The sequence below is a fragment of the Bison bison genome, unplaced genomic scaffold, assembly GCF_000754665.1.
Source record: "Bison bison bison isolate TAMUID 2011002044 unplaced genomic scaffold, Bison_UMD1.0 scf7180017864525, whole genome shotgun sequence".
NCBI lineage: Eukaryota > Metazoa > Chordata > Mammalia > Artiodactyla > Bovidae > Bison > Bison bison.
Window position 1 is genome coordinate 12,231,120 of NW_011495076.1, and position 16,924 is coordinate 12,248,043.

The 16,924-nt window shown below is 40.6% G+C and overlaps 1 protein-coding gene across 4 annotated transcripts in view; it reads left to right on the forward strand.

The window, feature by feature from the left end:
* The window catches only part of ST7 (suppression of tumorigenicity 7), a 268,905-nt gene that overhangs the window by 429 nt on the left and 251,552 nt on the right, over positions 1-16,924 (forward strand). The window lies entirely within an intron of this gene.

Here is a 16,924-nt window from a genome sequence, read left to right on the forward strand (position 1 = left end):
CGGGGCGCGCGCTCGGGGACGCGCCGGCGCCCGCGCACCGGACGCCCGCGGCCAGCAGGCGAGGGCTCGGCGCCTTAGCCTGGGGGCCCGGGCGGAGGGGTCGACGGGACGTGCGAGGGCGGCCGGCGGCCTTCCCGGCCCCGCGGCCCAGTGACCCTGTGGAGGAGGCGCCACGCCGTGAGGCGGCCCGAGCCAGGAGGTTACCGCTCCTCCGCCTGAGGTGCTTGTCGGCGGGCGACTGAGGGTACGGAGGTCGGGAGCGAGGGACTCCCCGCGGACGCCCCCTCGGCTGTCTGCGTGTGAACCCCGAGGGCTCCTCAGAGTTGGACCGTGTCCGTCCTCACACGCTGTCTGCCGCCAGTGCCGAACATCCGAAGTGTAGTCGGACGAGGTGTCCCTCCCGACACCCGCGCGACTCCGCGGGTCGCGGGCGCCCCCGTGAGGGTGCTACCCATCGGCGAAGCCCCCCGAAGGAGTCGACCCCGCACTGCCGAGATTTGACACCCCCCTCCCCCCCACGCAGAGTTGCGAGTTGCGGGGATAGCGGCGTCACTCTCTTATAGACGGGAGAGAGATTCCCGAAGGTACCATCAGGGCTATAGATGACGTGTCAGGTTACCAGAGGGAATGTCACAGGGACAAAAGGAGAGACAGGAAATCTGGAATTTATGATGATTTTTAATGATCTCAGCCCTTGTCTCTCTCCTTGTCCCCGTTTGCATAAGGCTTTGGTAACTAGTCATGTTCAGGATCTTAGATAAAGCTCCACATGCTAAGAAGGGAGCCCCGCAGGTCTTGTATCCACGGTTGTAAGTGCCAAGGTAATTAGAACAGGATCTTAAATTTGCAACCAGCCAACTGAATCATTAAAAAACAACCACAAAGAAAACAGACACCAGCAGTAACACCCCAGAGACAAATCAAGAACCCAAAGTATATTTTGCAGGAAGGGCTATAGTTCTTGAAGTCTGGAAATACTTGTGGGAATCGTTAGAAAACTCTTTTTCTTTTTTTAAAGTTGACAGTAATTTGGGAAATCCTTTCAGTCTTAACTGAATATATATGCATTCTGCTTAGTGTGTGATTTACATAATCAGAGAGTCAGAGTCTGGAAATGCATTTCCCTGTGTGTTGTTAACTACACTAAAATAATTTTTAGAACACGAGGTAATGTACACATTTTGTTACGTACTTGTGCTTTTAAATGGAAATCTTGATTACTTTAACTTGAACTCATGTTCATATTTATATTTGTTTTGTAATATCCCTTGGGATGTTATTCCTGGGCTGCCCCGTGGAATCTGCGCTGTAGAATCATGTTGCCAAATGTATAGGAGCTGTTCAGCCCTTGGATTCAGTTTTCCTAGTGATAATGGCTTTCTGGCTTTTCATCTATTATGAGTGGCTGCTCATTACAATACTGTCTCCTTGCTTGTGGCAAATGTATCTCTAAGATAAGTTCTAGTCCCAAAGTTTTGTTATTTTAAGAAGTTGCTTGAATATATATGGCAATGAAATCTTATATTTGTTGGTAAGTGGTTTGATTCTTTTTCTCCCAAAGAATTCATTTTGAGGCTTAAAAAATGTGAACCTTTCTCATTTAATGCACATTTAAATTTTTTATTTCAGAACACACATTTGTTCAGTTCAGTTACTCAGTCTGTCCAGCTCTTGGCGACCCCATGGACTGCAGCACGCCAGGCTTCCCTGTCCATCTTCAACTGCTGGAACCTGATTAAACTCGTGTCTATCAAGTCGGTGATGCCATCCCACCATCTCATCCTCTGTGGTCCCCTTTTCCTCCTGCCTTCAGTCTTTCCGAGCATGAGGGTCTTTGTAATACTTGTAATACTCATTTGTAATACTACATTTTCTTTGTTGTTGTTCAGTCACTAAGTTGAGACCCCATAGACTTTAGCACGCCAGGCTCCTTTGTCCTCCACTATCTCCCAGAGTTGGCTCAATTCATGTCTATCGAGTTGGTGATGCTATCTAATCATCTCATCTCCTACTGCCCCTTCTTCCTTTGCCTTTTTCTTAAAGTAGTTTAAATAATCGTCTGTGAGCGTATTTGTGTGCATGTGCCCATAAGTGCCACAAACCAATGTTTTATACACAACAGGCAAGGAGCAAAATTGGGAAAATGCAAAAATTTTAAGGAATAAAATTGTTAGGTCCTCTCCCAACATTAAATCTTTTTCTCAAACTCCTTTGTTAATTTGTATTAGCATCGTTAACTCACTTAGGCTAAAGAGATAGAGAAAATATGAAGGTGAAAAGGCCATCTGCACTGAATCTCATTAGACACATGATGGAACCTGAGACCATTTATCCCAGTGATGCTGGACTTCTGTTTTCATTTGTAGTTTTATGTAGTTTTAGTCATAAAGGAAGGTAAAAGAGAAGCGCACAGAGACTCATCTCTCTCTGCTACTTCTGTGAGAAGGTGAAGGGAGAAGTCCCCTCCTATGTGGAACTTGTCCTCCCAGCGAGATCTAAATGGGTTCTAGAGGGACTCATTTTGCTGTTCCTAGGCCCTGTGGTGTTTGCTTTTCTTGTGATGATGAAGGTATGTGTCCCTGAAGAGGCAGCAGAAGCTAGAGCCGCTTTTAGGAAGCTGTGGGTGGCCTAGGCCTCCTTCCTTAGGCAAGCTGACACCACTGGTTGATTTGTAGATATTGAAAAATCCTTGTATCCGTGGGATAAATTCCACTTGATCATGGTGTGTGATCCTTTTAATGTATTGTTGGATTCAGTTTGTTAGTATTTTGTTGAGGATTTTTGTGTCTATATTCATCTGTGATATTGGCCTGTAATTTCCTTTTTTTGTGATATTTTTGTATGGTTTTGGTGTCAGGGTGATGTTGGTCATAGAATGAGTTTGGAAGTGTTCCTTACTCTGCAGTTATTTTGGAAGAGTTTGAGGAGAACAGGTGTTAACTCTTCTCTAAATGTTTGATTGAATTCACCTGTGAAGTCATGTGGTTCTGACTTTTGTTTGTTTGGAGTTTTAAAATTTAAATCGTACAATGAAAAATGAATTTTAGGAAAGACAAAGGAGAAAACAAACATATTAGGAACACAGTGGTTAGCTTTGAAATTCATTTGTGACGTTCTGCCTTGAGTTGGATAGAAGAATGTTAAAGTAGTTCTATGGTTTATTGAAAGTATAATGAACTTTTAATAAGATTTTTGAAAACCCTAAATTATATTGTTACCTGTCAGTTTTCAAGTGAATTAATTATCCTAAAGCAATGCTTTTCCAAAAGGGCAGAACATTAATTGTAGTTAGGAGCAGTCATGCAGTCCGTTATTCGAGAAAAAGCAATAGCATAGATTAATGTTTAAAAAATAGCCCTGTAACTTGCTATATATTGTGGTGGTGACAGCACATTCTCATCTTCCCTTGTTCTGAGGTTTTTAGATGCTGAATTTGAAACACTTTGCACCTTTCTTAAATGTATACCTTTCGACATTTTTGTACCAAGAAGCTTAAGTGATTTTCCAGTTCTTTTTCTGTTTGCTGGAAAACAAGTTTTCAAAGATCTTTTAAATTCTATTGTATTCCTTGGCTCAGACGTTTAAGCGTCTGTCTACAGTATGGGAGACCCGGGTTCGATCCCTGGGTTGGGAAGTTCCCTGGAGAAGGAAATGGCAGTCCACTCCAGTACTCTTGCCTGGAAAATCCCATGGACAGAGGAGCCTGGTAGGCTACAGTCCATGGAGTCGCAAAGAGTCGGACATGACTGAGCGATCTTCACCGTATTCCCTTTGGAAAGCAAATATAATAGTCTAACCTAAGTTTGATTGTTTTTGTCATAGAACTCTTTTTTGGTGTTAAGATGATAAATACAGATGCAAAACTCTTACATTACTGAGTAGAAATATACATAGCTTTAGGCGCAGTTCAGATTTAAATATTTTCATATTGGAAATAGTTGCTTTAAACTTAATTAACACTCTGGATTTCTTATCATGAGGGCCTTGTTGTAGTTAACTTAGGTTTTTTGCCCCTGATGTACCTGTTGTCTAAAATGTTTTTTCCCATCTGTAGATCCCATCCATGTTTCAAGGACTAGCTTGAATGCTGCCTTCTGATTCTCTCAACTGAATGTGATACTTCCTCCAGTTTTCACTGTACATTATCTGAGAGGCATTTTGAAAGTTTTTACCTTGTATTAATTATGGTTGTGTATGTTTCATATATTTTGTTGGCCAAATATTCTTTCAGGTTTTTCCATAAGGTATTATAATAATACCCAAACAAACTTTTTGGCCAATCCAGTATATTTCAGTGTTTGTATATATGTGTCTCTCTTTCCGTATACATACTAGACTGCTAGACTCTGGTTCTTCATTTTCCACTGTACTTCCTTGCACGTAGTGGTTCCTTACTATTCACCTCATGAATCAGTCTCCAAGCTGTGGTGTACTCAGTGAGTTGGGATTAGAACAATGGAATTGATCAAACACATTACTGGCTATGTACCTTACTTAAGTTTTCAGCTTTAGATAGAAGTCAGAAACTGTCACAAAAATTTAAGAAATTCCATGGTGAGTCATACGTATCTAATCCATGGTGGTCCAATTTATGAACACATAAAAGGACAATTTTATGGTTGTCAGCTTTGAGTTGAGGATAGATCCCAGACATCTGAGTTGCCTTTACTTTTGGAGACATTTCTCTCAGTCGTAATGAAGCAATCTGAATGATGCTTTTCTGTTTTTTTTTTTTTAGACTCTTAGTTTCTGTATATGTTTAATGATAGCTTTGGAGAAGGAAATGGCAACCCACTCCAGTACTCTTGCCTGGAAAATTCCGTGGATGGAGGAGCCTGGTAGTAGGCTTCAGTCCATGGGGTCGCAGAGCCAGACGCTACTGAGCGACTTCACTTTTATTCCTTAAGATCCTTTCTAGCTCCAGAACTCTGCTTCAGTGCCTTGGGATAATTTTCATTGAGTGCAGAGTCTATAACCAAGCAAATACACGGACTTGAAAGAAAGAGTTAGTCACTCAGTCGTGTCCAACTCTTTTTGATCCATGGATTGTAGCCTGCCAGGCTCCTCTGTCCATGGGATTCTCCAGGCAAGAATACTGGAGTGGGTAGCCATTCCCTTCTTCAGGGGATCTTCCCGACCCAGAGATTGAACCTGGGTCTCCTGTATTGCTGGAGAAGACAATGGCAACCCACCCCAGTACTCTTGCCCTGAAAATCCCATGGCAGAGGAGCCTGGTAGGCTGAAGTCCATGGGGTTGCTGAGGGTCAGACATGACTGAGCACTTCACTTTCTCTTTTCACTTTCATGCATTGGAGAAGGAAATGGCAACCCACTCCAGTGTTCTTGCCTGGAGAATCCCAGGGACGGGGGAGCCTGGTGGGCTGCCGTCTATGGGGTCACACACAGTCAGACACAACTGAAGCAGCTTAGCAGCCGCAGCAGCTCCTGTGTTGCAGGCAGATTCTTTACCATTTGAGCCACCAGGGAATTCTAATTCTTAGTAAATACAAGTCCAGCTTATATGTGGCTTCCTTCAGTGGCTTTCCATTTCACTTAAAATCAAAATATGTTATCCTGGCTTACAAAATCTGATGACATGACCCCTTCCTACCCTTCCTGTCTGAACTTTGCCACTTTCTTCAGGTCACTGTCTTCATTCTTAAACTTGCTTTGCTTGTTCTTGCCTTGTGGCCTTTGCACTAGCTGTGTCCTCAATCTGTAATGTTTTCCCACTTGATTTTTATGCAGTCATGTTTATACTATTCACACCTTTGCTTAAATTCACTTCTTTTCAGAGGTTTTCCCTGATGATCCAATCCACAGTGACCAGTCACTATAAATGTCACCAGATTTGGGTTCTCTGTATATTACTTAGCCCTGTTTGCAGTAGTTCTTGTTTATTGCATTCTCATAGTTTTCCTCCATGTGATTGTAAACTCCGTGAGAATAGGGACCTCATTCGTTGTTATGATTTGTCTGCCTTCTTGTGGGTCCTCAGGATCTTGAACAGTGAGTGTTTGGACCTAACATATGCTTAGTATGTATTTGCTGAATGGATGAAAATCAATGTCAGTTGGTTGTGGTGACTCAGAAGTAACACTGTCCTTTAGGAAATGATTTTGGAATATATGTGGTAATTTCTTATAAGATTTAGAATTGTGTTTACTGACTCTAAGTTATAAAGATTACCTTGAAATATTTATGAAGTTCCAAATTTTTAATTCATTTTGATCCATTTTCTTAGGGGCAGAGTTTAAAGAAGGTTATTCTGGTCCATATTGTAAAGTATGGCTGTGATGCGCAGCACACAGAACTTCCTTGACTAGGCATCAAACCTGTGCCCACTGCAGTGGGAGCACAGAGTCTTAACCACTGGACCACCAGTGAAGACCTATTGTAGAGTAAATCTATACAAAGAATGTTAGGAGTCCAAAAATTGACTGCTTTGGAAGCCAATTTGTGTAACATAACTTGAAACTTCAAACAAAGGAATTTGCTGAGCTAAATGCCTCATATTATCTATAAGGATGGAACTTGGGGTTCTACCTACATGGAAAAAATACTTGTCTGTATGGAAGGATAGAGTAATGGAAGAAATATTTGATTGGGGCACTCTTAAGAACAATATTGTCAGGGATTATGAAACTTCATAGAAACATAATTTGAAGTGATTAGAAATAATTAAGCATAATTTAGTTCATATATTTGCATATTTCCCTTCTCTAACCATAGAAAACATTTCTAAGTTTATATGAGAAGCCAGCGTGAACATAGTGTTAGCATTACAGAAATTTGCCTTATTGCCAATTTTACTGAAATACTTTTTTCTCCATGAAGTATTGTATATCTGAAAGAAAGATATCAGCTCTGATAAGATGAAAGGAACTTTGGATTTAGAAGATTTGAGTTCAAATTCTAGGTTGCCAATTGTTGGGAAACTTGGACAAATTACTTTGTAAGACTCTTTCCTCATTTGTAATATGAGAACAGAATAGTGAATAATCTCTATTTCATAGTTTTATTTTGAGCTCTAAATGAGATCTTTAGCATTGAGCCTTGAGCATAGCACATAAGAATATTAGCAGCCATATATCATGTACCTGGTCCCAGTCCATTTCATTGACTGAACTGTGTTCATTCATTGTTAATTCATTCATCCACTGGTTTGTTTATTCATTCACTTTGAACAGCAGATGCCTGTAAAATTGAAGTTATATTATTCTTGTTATTATTTGGACACAGTCTCGTGTCAGTTATACTTCTCCTAGCTTCTGCAATTATTTTGTGTGCTGAACAATGAAAATCCTCTAATATACTGCCTTATTCATTTGTGCTTCTAGATATATTTTGTTACCTATGATTAAGAATGGTGCATGGTAGGAGTCACATCTTAAAAATAAGATTGAAAATCTGCTGAGTGAAACTAGGAAGGGGTGAGGAGCCAACCTTTATTGATCCTTACATGAACCAGGTTCTGTGCTGCTTGCTTTGTTATGGGTTGTTACACTCCCTGGGCTAGACAACGAGTCTGGCTATATCCCATATAAATAGCTATATAGTTGATATTCTCTTTGTAACTGTGAAATGAAAAATGTTCAAACAGAACAAGTATTGCTATAATACTAGTTGTCCTGTTAAAGGAAGCAACACAGATGAACCCGTTAAAAAATGTATTTTGATGGGAAAGCAGCTTTATGAATGAGGATGAGAACTTGGTGGAAACTTTCAAAGGGACTGTTTGTGGACTATACTCAGAAGAGCTTGAGAAAAGGGACTATGAGTTTTTCACCTTTATCTTTCCATCATGTGGTCATTGCTCATGGTGATACATGGAAAGATGAACGCATAAATGACTCTGGGTGTTCTAAGGCTTTCCAAGATGGATGGCACCAGTGGTCCTTTTCTTAGCTCATTTTACCACCTCAAGTTTTCTTTATCTTGGTTCACGGGCATATTGCTAATACTCAGCACTCAAGACTGATTTGTTATTTGGCTCACAGATGAAACTCAGAGATAGAAGGATTCTTATGAGGTAACTGGAGCAAGGGTTTGAAGACAAGGGAGGGAAAAGAGTGTTCTTGTGTATTCAGAAGAGGTGAATGCCTGAAGTGGAAGTAATGGAAAAATTCAGAGCAGGAGTACACTAAAGCAAAGAAGGGTTACTATGGTATAAGTCTGGTATAAGCTTGGTGATTGTCTAGATGTGGGGCTGGAATGGGATTGACAAAAAGTGTATACCTGGTCAAATGTCACAAGTTAAGTTGTGTTTATTCTTTTTAAATACACTGCAATTGGCACAACCCTGGGCATTCTATGAGTGTTTGTGTGGCTTAGATAGCTGCATTTGGCTTTCCATCTTGGTGCAGAATGGGAAGGCAACTTCATATGAGATGGTAAAATGAATGAGAAAGTGCCTTGTAGACTGTAAACTAATGTCCAAGGCATTAATAGTAGGTTGTTTCTTTAGAAGTTTCTATTCTCTAGGCTTTGTCTCTCACAGTGAAATAACAGGTTAAGATATATAGTTGGATCTCTCTTATCCTGGATATTCTTTCTGCTGCTGCTGCTAAGTCGCTTCAGTCATGTCCGACTCTATGCGACCCCACAGATGGCAGCCCACCAGGCTCCCCCGTCCCTGGGATTCTCTAGGCAAGAATACCAGAGTGGGTTGCCATTTCCTCCTCCAATGCATAAAAGTGAAAGTGAAGTCGCTCAGTCTAGAGAATAATAAATTAGACATTTTTCCAAAGAGGAAATGCAGGTGGCCAACAGGCACATGAAAAGATGCTCAACATCACTAATCATCAGGAAAATGCGAGTGAAAGCCACAATAAGGTATCATCTCACACCTGTCAGAATGGCTGTCATCAAAAAGAACATAAATAAAAAATGTTGGTGAGGAGATGGAGAAAAGGGAACCCTTCTGCATTGTTGGTAGGAATGTTAAGTTGGTGCAGCCCTTGTGGAAAACAGTATGGAGGCTTCTCAAAAAATTAAAAGTAGAACCACCATATGACCCAGCAGTTCTACTTCTGGGTCTGTCCATGTGCACCTGTGGCTGATTCATGTCAGTGTAAGGCAAAAACTACCACAATATTGTAAAGTAATTAGCCTCCAATTTAAATAGATAAACAAAAATTTTAAAAGATAATGTACCCCAATATTTATAGCAGCATTATTTACAATTGCTAAGATATGGAAGCAACCTAAGTGTCTATCAACAGATGAATGGATAAAGAGAAGTGGTATATATATATACAATATAATATTACTCAGCCATACAATGAATGAAATTTTGCCATTTGCAACAGCGTGGGTGGACTTGGAAGGTAATATGCTAAGTGAAATAAGTCAGAAAAGAAATACATTGTATTATATCACTTATATGTGGAACGTAAAAAATACAGCAAACTAGTGATTATAATAAAAAAGAAGCAGGCTCATACAGAGAACAAACTAGTGGTTACCAGAGGGAAGGGGGAAGGGGTAACATAAGGAGAGAGTGGGAGGCACAAGTCTTTGGGTGTCAGATAGGCTCAAGGATGTATCACTTAACAGTGGGGATGTAGCCAATATTTTGTAATAAATGTAAATGGAAAGAAACCTTTTAAAATTGAATTATAAATAAATTATTTAAAATATAAATTGGAAGCATGCCAAAGAATTGCACTAAGCAGAATAATGAATTATTATTGGATTGTTTATAGCCACACTATTGAATATCTGTTTGTTGATAACAGGAAATAATATCTACCAACCTCCTTATTGTATTTGAGATGTCATTGTAAAGTTATCTATAAAGGGTTTTGAGTTTCCTGGTAGAGAGGGAATATATAATAAAATTCAGTTTTTGTTACAGTGGAGCAGGGCAGTTGCTCATGTGTTATAGTTAGTAGTCATTCAACTATGGTAAGCTTTCCTGAACTATCTGCTGTGCTAAAATAAGAAGCTGACAGGGTCATTTAGCTCTAGCAGTACATCATATTAGCTATGGCTGGGGCCAGAGAGTCATTGTTTAATTGTAGCTACCAGATCTCTCAGCAAAATAAGGCACAATTTATCTGTGGGGATATTTGTTTTCCCTCTAAATTTTGAGAAATTGAAGGTGTTCTAGTAACAAATATATTTCATGTAGAACTCTAAGTTGGTTCCATAAGCTGACTTCCAAATCTAATAAAGGATCTTGGTTAAGTGTTAGTCTTTCTGAAATTTTGAGGAAGCCTATAGATAACTTTAAAGGAATCTTTAGGTCAGTGAGTAAGGACTTTTTTTCTTTTCAATAAGAAAGCTTAATTTAAAATAGCAAAAACAGTTGACAAACTCTGAGGCAGAAAAGTCTTTAAAAAAAGAAGTGGCTTTTTAAAAAATAAGCAATTTGAATCTGAATCTACATATGATCTAGAATTGGGCTTTTGTTTTGTTTCGAAGTCTGCTGTAATACCATTCTAAAATGCTATTTTATTTTGTTGTTTAGTTGCTAAGTCGTGTACGTCTCTTTTGTGACCTCATGAACTATAGCACACCAAACTTCCGTCTATGGGATTTCCCAGGCAAGAATACTGTAGTGGGTTGCCATTTCCTTTTCCAGCTATTTTATTAGCAGTAGGTAATAGTAGAATGCTTACAGTTCTTCCTTCTGTTAAGCTTTTCCAATTTCTAGTCTCCTTCTCTTGGAAATGAGAATGAAATTTACTTCCTTACCAAATTGATCTTTTCATTTATTCAGTAGATGCTGTTTAATGGGCATTATTAGTAGAACTTAAAAAATAATGCTCTTGGGGTGTTTTGCAATTTATTACACCCACTTGACTCAGTTGGTGACATACATTTAAATTTCCTGTAGTGTCACATAGTAAGAACTGGTGTGATCTAGTTTGTACTTTTCCCCTGGACATTGCTATAAGGGAAAGAGAAATACTGTCCTCTACCATTGACTTGTTTTATTTAAAATAAAGCAAATTATACTTTTCTCAGTTCAGACTCAGAGTACTTGACATTATGGTTTAGAGAAAAACCATAGCTCTTTAGCAAAACCATAGCTCTTTGGCTCTTTTAGCAATGAGAATGTTTTTTATTGCACCCTTACATTTGAGAGATGAAGTATGAGAAGTTAAATCACAGTTTTTAAATATTAGAAACTTGATTCTCAATTGTTTTTTCTCCAAACTGAAAGTTTTATATGCATTATCATTCAGTAAAAGCCTGAAATGCAAAGAAAAAAGAATCATATAGCAAATCTAATCAATTGAAGAGAGTCATTATCTTAAGAATAATTCATTTTCTTTCTTTTACATAATTTGAACAATCAGTTTTTTCAAGGGAAAGTACATTAATGAGGACAACATAACATCAATTAAGTCTGAACAAATATATGCAGATATAAATTAGTTTTAGCTATAAAAGTATTCCTAAAAATGGTTTTTACACCAACAGTTAAAAAATTTTTTTTATTGTTTGCTTACAGAAAATGCAGCAATTTCTGGTAGATTTTAAAAACAAAGAAACTATAATTCTTTAAAATAATTACTTTTAGTTTTAACCATGAGAATATATGTGATGGAAAAGAGGAATTCAAATATTTAAAAAATATAAGATAAGGAACATGTTACTCTTCGGGCCAGTGAGGATTGAAATTCAAAGCTTGTGTGAAAACTGACCAACTGCTAAGAAAAAATAAAGATTTGTTTCGTCTAAAGAGAAATTTTACATGATATTAATAATATTAGTAAGTACAGTGATTGCAGGCTGGGACTAGCTGGGGAATGGAGTTGTAGTAGTGGTCACAGCAAGGGCTTTTTTCTACCATGTCTTGAGCATTAATGACCATCTATTGTCTCATGTCTAGCTCACTTTCTAGTGAACAAACATGAGCTAGAAGTAAAATATAAAATGCTTTTTAATGTATATAATTCTGTTTGTAACACCTGCAAAAACCAAAGAAAGTATAAAAATATTTTGACATTAAGACAGTATTTTATTAATACATTACCTGCTTTTGTTATAATCATTTATTATTTGGATAAAATGTTATATTTCATTAAAAATATGCTATTGATATGTGAATGCTCTTGATACTTGGCTTACAGAAATCTCTTTTTAGCACTTGCCTAGAAAATCCCATGGATGGAGGAGCCTGGTAGGCTGCAGTCCATGGGGTCACTACGAGTTGAACGTGACTGAGCGACTTCACTTTCACTTTTCACTTTCACACAATGGAGAAGGCAATGGCAACCCATTCCAGTGTTCTTGCCTGGAGAATCCTAGGGACGGCAGAGCCTGGTGGGCTGCTGTCTTTGGGGGTCGCACAGAGTCAGACATGACTGAAGCGACTTAGCAGCAGCAGCAGTAGTAGCAGCTAGACTGTGTTAGTCCTTTTAAGTTGCTTTTGTTTTAAATAGTTTAGTTATAGTTCACATGTACTCCTAGGCAGGAAGTCCATTTGTCTTTGTGAAATGATATTATTTCCACTTTGGATTTTAGATGAAAACTGCTCTCTCCCAGTCTTGGCACATTGCTTTCACCTCTTTTCTTAGAGGCACCAGAGAAGTTAACTATTGTTTGCAACACAGCGTTGTATGCCCACATTTAACCTGTCCTAGTTTTCTTACCTCAGGATGTAGCAGATTATGCAAAATGAGATGATAAAATTCTCAAATTAATGAGAAATTAATGTAGCATATATTACTATTAGAAATAAGATGAGTGTTGGTAAATCAAACCACCTATGATGTGATAAACTGTTGCAAAATATCAAGGGATTCACTTTGCTACTTATAGGTTAGCTTGCTCCTGATTACAAAGTAACTTAAATCTAAATGTTTCAGGTTATACTTGCCTACAGATGTCAGACTGAGGATATGTTAGAATGAATAAGTAGTAACAATTCTGAGGCCACAGGGTCCACCAGGGCCCCTGTGCCCCCTCATGACTGCTGTTAATGCCCACTCCTGCCCATGAGTGCTCCAGGCAGATGCTATGTTACCTGGTGTTCAGGACTACTGTCCCTTCCTCCCTTCTCACTGGTACCCATTGTTGAGGACATTAAAGAGTGGCCTTGATCAGGCAGCCTGTGTGTATGTATATATACAGTAGTTTGCATTTGCTAATTCCCAACTCCCAACTCACCGCTTCCCCACTCCCCGCTTCCTGATGGTTTGTTCTCTATGTCTGGGAGTCTGTTTCTTTTTCATAGATAAGTTCATTTGTGACATATCATTTTTAACCAAAGTCTATACTTCACATACTTATATTTCCTTAGTTTTTACCAAATGTTCCTGTACTGTGTTCCAGGATCCCATCCAGTATACCACACTGCAGTGTTGTCAGGTCTCCTTAGACTCTTTGGCTGTGACAACGTTTCATGCTTTTGTTTTGATAATCTTGATAGTTTTGAGAGGCATTGGTTAGGAATTTTGTAGGCTGTCCCCCAACTGGGATATGTCAGCTATGTGTCTCATGATTTTTCTGGGATCATGGATTTGCAGAGGGAGAACCACAGAAGTAAAGTGCCACTTTCTTCACATATCAAGGATACATGATATTAACTTATCACCGTGAATGTTAACCTTTCTCACCTGGCTGAGGTGGTTCAGTGTTTCTTGAGTTCTACACTGTGAAGTGACTCCCTTCTCTCCTTCAAATACCGTACTCTTAAAACGGAAGTCACTTTGCCCAGCCCATACTTCTGCAGTGAAGAGTTTTGCCTTCCCTTGTGAAAACACACAGAGACCACCTAAAAGAGAACAAGTAAAGGCTGTTTATTCAGGGCTTTCCAGTTGGTGCTCATGGTAAAGAACCTGCCTGCCAATAGAGGAGACGTAAGAGACACAGGTTTGACCCCTGGGTCAGGAAGATCCCCTAGAGGAGGGCATGGCAACCCATTCCAGCATTCTTGCCTGGAGAATCCCACGGACAGAGGAGCCTGGTGGGCGACAGTCCTTGGGGTGGCAAAGAGTTGGACATGACTGAAGCAAGTTAGCACATAGGCTGTGTATTGCAAATTACTCCTTTGAAAATGTGACTGGTATTACAAAATATGCTGATGTTGTGAGTTTCAATCAATGGATTTCTGGGGCATTTCTCTGGTAAGATGGCTTATTGTCACCGCTCCCTCTGAGACAGTGCTTACAGGTGGGCTCCACTCAGGTGAAATGGGTGGGGAGGAAGAAAGGTACACACAGAATTTCTGCCTGGTACCTCTAATCCCATTTATGCCAGATCAGACAGATTAGTTCCAGAATGGTGGTGTTTTTAGAGAACACCACCAACAATAACAAAAATGAGTGGAAAAGAATTTCATTCTATAGTGTCATTCTTAATGGAGATACAGTTCATAATCCCAGCACATTTCTGCTATCCCCTTTGGCTGCTGTGCCTCATATTTCACCCCCTCCTTTGTTCTCTCTCCTGTTCCTAGTCAGTCAGGCCTTTTACCCTCCTTACTCTCTTCAGCCTCAGTATTTTATTGCAGAGATGGACTCTTCAGTAAGCCTTTTCTCTCCTTCTCCCCTCTCAGGTCCCATCTTGTCTCTTAGATCTAGTGCTTCTGTGCCCCTTTCTACTCTGCATCACAGAAAGCCTGGGGACTGTGGACTAGGAGAGGCTTTTGGATCGTGAGGCCGGTGGAGTGAGTAGCTGAGTAGAGTATCGGACTGGATTCTCTTTGGCAGGCTGTGGACATGGGGAGGACACAGGCCGCCGTTAGTGCCTTTGTACTGTCACGCAGGAAGGGAAGGCCGGTTTGGGGCTCTAGGGTGTCCAGTTCTTCCTGTTGCCCTAGCAACCCCTAGCTAGGAGCTAGGGGTTTTTAGAAAGAACATGGAAAGGAGGCAAGGCCTTCACAGAGATAGCCATTGAGGCACTCCTGGTTTCTCTGCAACTGAAAAGTCTTAGTATTGCCAAACCAGGTCTGTTCTACAATAGTCTGTGGACTATGTTTCTTCTTTGCTGCAGGAATAGCACATTCTTCTTCTTCTTCTTCTTTTTTTTTTTTGACTGCACCATGCAGCATTGGGATCTTAATTCCCTGACCAGGAATTGAACTTGTGCTCCCAGTGGTAGAAGCACTGGACCGCTAGGGAAATCCTCAGCATAGCACATTCTTATGTGACCTGATATTCAAATGTTCAGGTCTTTTCTGTGCAATTCTTTCACTTTTCAGTGTGACTTTTAGAAATCCCATGGCTTTGTTTTCGTGCATCCCTAACCCAGCCCCCCCTTCCCCCACCCATATCCCACTCTTTAAATACCTTTGGATAGTTGTCATCACTGCAGCAAAACCAGGGCCAATGTGCCTGCCTAGCTTGGTCTTAGAGGGCTGATTTTAATCTGGGTTGTAGCTGACTGGGGCACTAAATCCTGAATGGTAATGAGATCTTAATCTCGAGGCCACAATTTCAGCCCACAATGGGGTGGCAGTGCCAGAACTCTCTTTGACAGGCTAGTGGTTGGTGACTTGCTACATTCTTCAGCATCACTTACGTTAGGTAAGCAGGGAAAGGTTAATTTTTGGTGCCAAGAGCTTAGCTGAGTCATTCCTTGGCCCCTTCTGGCCATCTTCACATCCTTTGGTAAGATAGGTATGCTTACCGGCCACTGGCCATCTTGAAAGAGAGGAACAGTAGGTCAGGAAGGCTGGGCCACTGTACGTGGAACAACACATTTTTTGCCAGGGAGGGGAAAGGCTGCTCCCTGATCTGTAGGTGTGAGCTTTTCTGATGTCTTCACATCTGCTTTTTCTTGGAGGCTCAGCTTCCGCAGGGGCTAGTGAGGATGAATCCCAGTTCAGATGTCTTAGAATCCAACATCTTCAAAGGCATCAGAGGAGACCAGAGATAGAATGGACCAATTAGCTAGACTAGATCCTAGACTGGACTTCCCTGGTGGCTCAGATGGAAAAGCGACTGCCTACAATGCGGAAGACCCGGGTTCGATCCCTGGGTCGGGAAGATGTTGTGTAGGATTTTGAGTGGGGGAAGTTAAATACTTTGAAATATATTATGTGTATAATTATTGCTGGCAAAGATAAGGGCACTGTCTTTTTATGTATTTATTTGTGGCTGTGTCTTTGCTGCGCAGGCTTTGCTCTAGTTGCAGTGAGTGGGGCTACTCTGCAGTTGCAGTGCACAGCCTTTTCATTGTGGTGGCTTCTCTTGTTGTGGAGCATGGGCTCAAGGGCGTTTGGACTTCAGTAGTTGTGGTTCCTGGGCTCTAGAACATAGACTCAGTAGTTGTGGTGCATAGGCTTAGTTTCTCCAAGGCATGTGGGATCTTCCTGAACCAGGGATCAAACTGGTGTCTCCTGCATTGACAGGTGGATTCATTGCCACTGAGCCCCAAGGGAAGGCCCAAGGGTACTATCTTCATGAAGGTCTCAGCAGGAAACATATCATATACTCATATTGTTAATCGAGAAGAATTTAATAAATTTGTGGGCAGGAAAATAATAAAGGAAAATTTATCAATAATGAGAGAGAGGGCATTGCTTTGGAGCTGGCAGCAGCGGGAAGCCATTGCCATCTGCAGGTCTACAGGAAGTAGCAGATCCTGGGACCTGGAGAGGTGGCTGTACAGAAGGCTGAGGTCTTTCTAGAGAGCAGGGGCCACTCTGTCACTCTGAGGTGAAGCTGTATATTGGGAAGCAGGAAGGAATGTCCTCCCCCTCTCCCCTGCCCACCCTCTTCGTCCCTTGTTGGGGTCTCCCATTAGATGAATCAACTATAAGGCAGGGGGTAGGGTACAGAAGGTGGGAAGTAGAAGATGGGCAGATGGCAAATGTCTGACATAAGGTACTTTGCTCTACCTCCTTGGACCATTTTTTAAAAAGGGTTTCTTTTTCCTAATGAGGCATTTCTCAAGATTCTGTTTTTAGTCATCTTCTCTTCTTATGCTGTGCCCTTCAGTAATCTCATGTACATGAAACTCA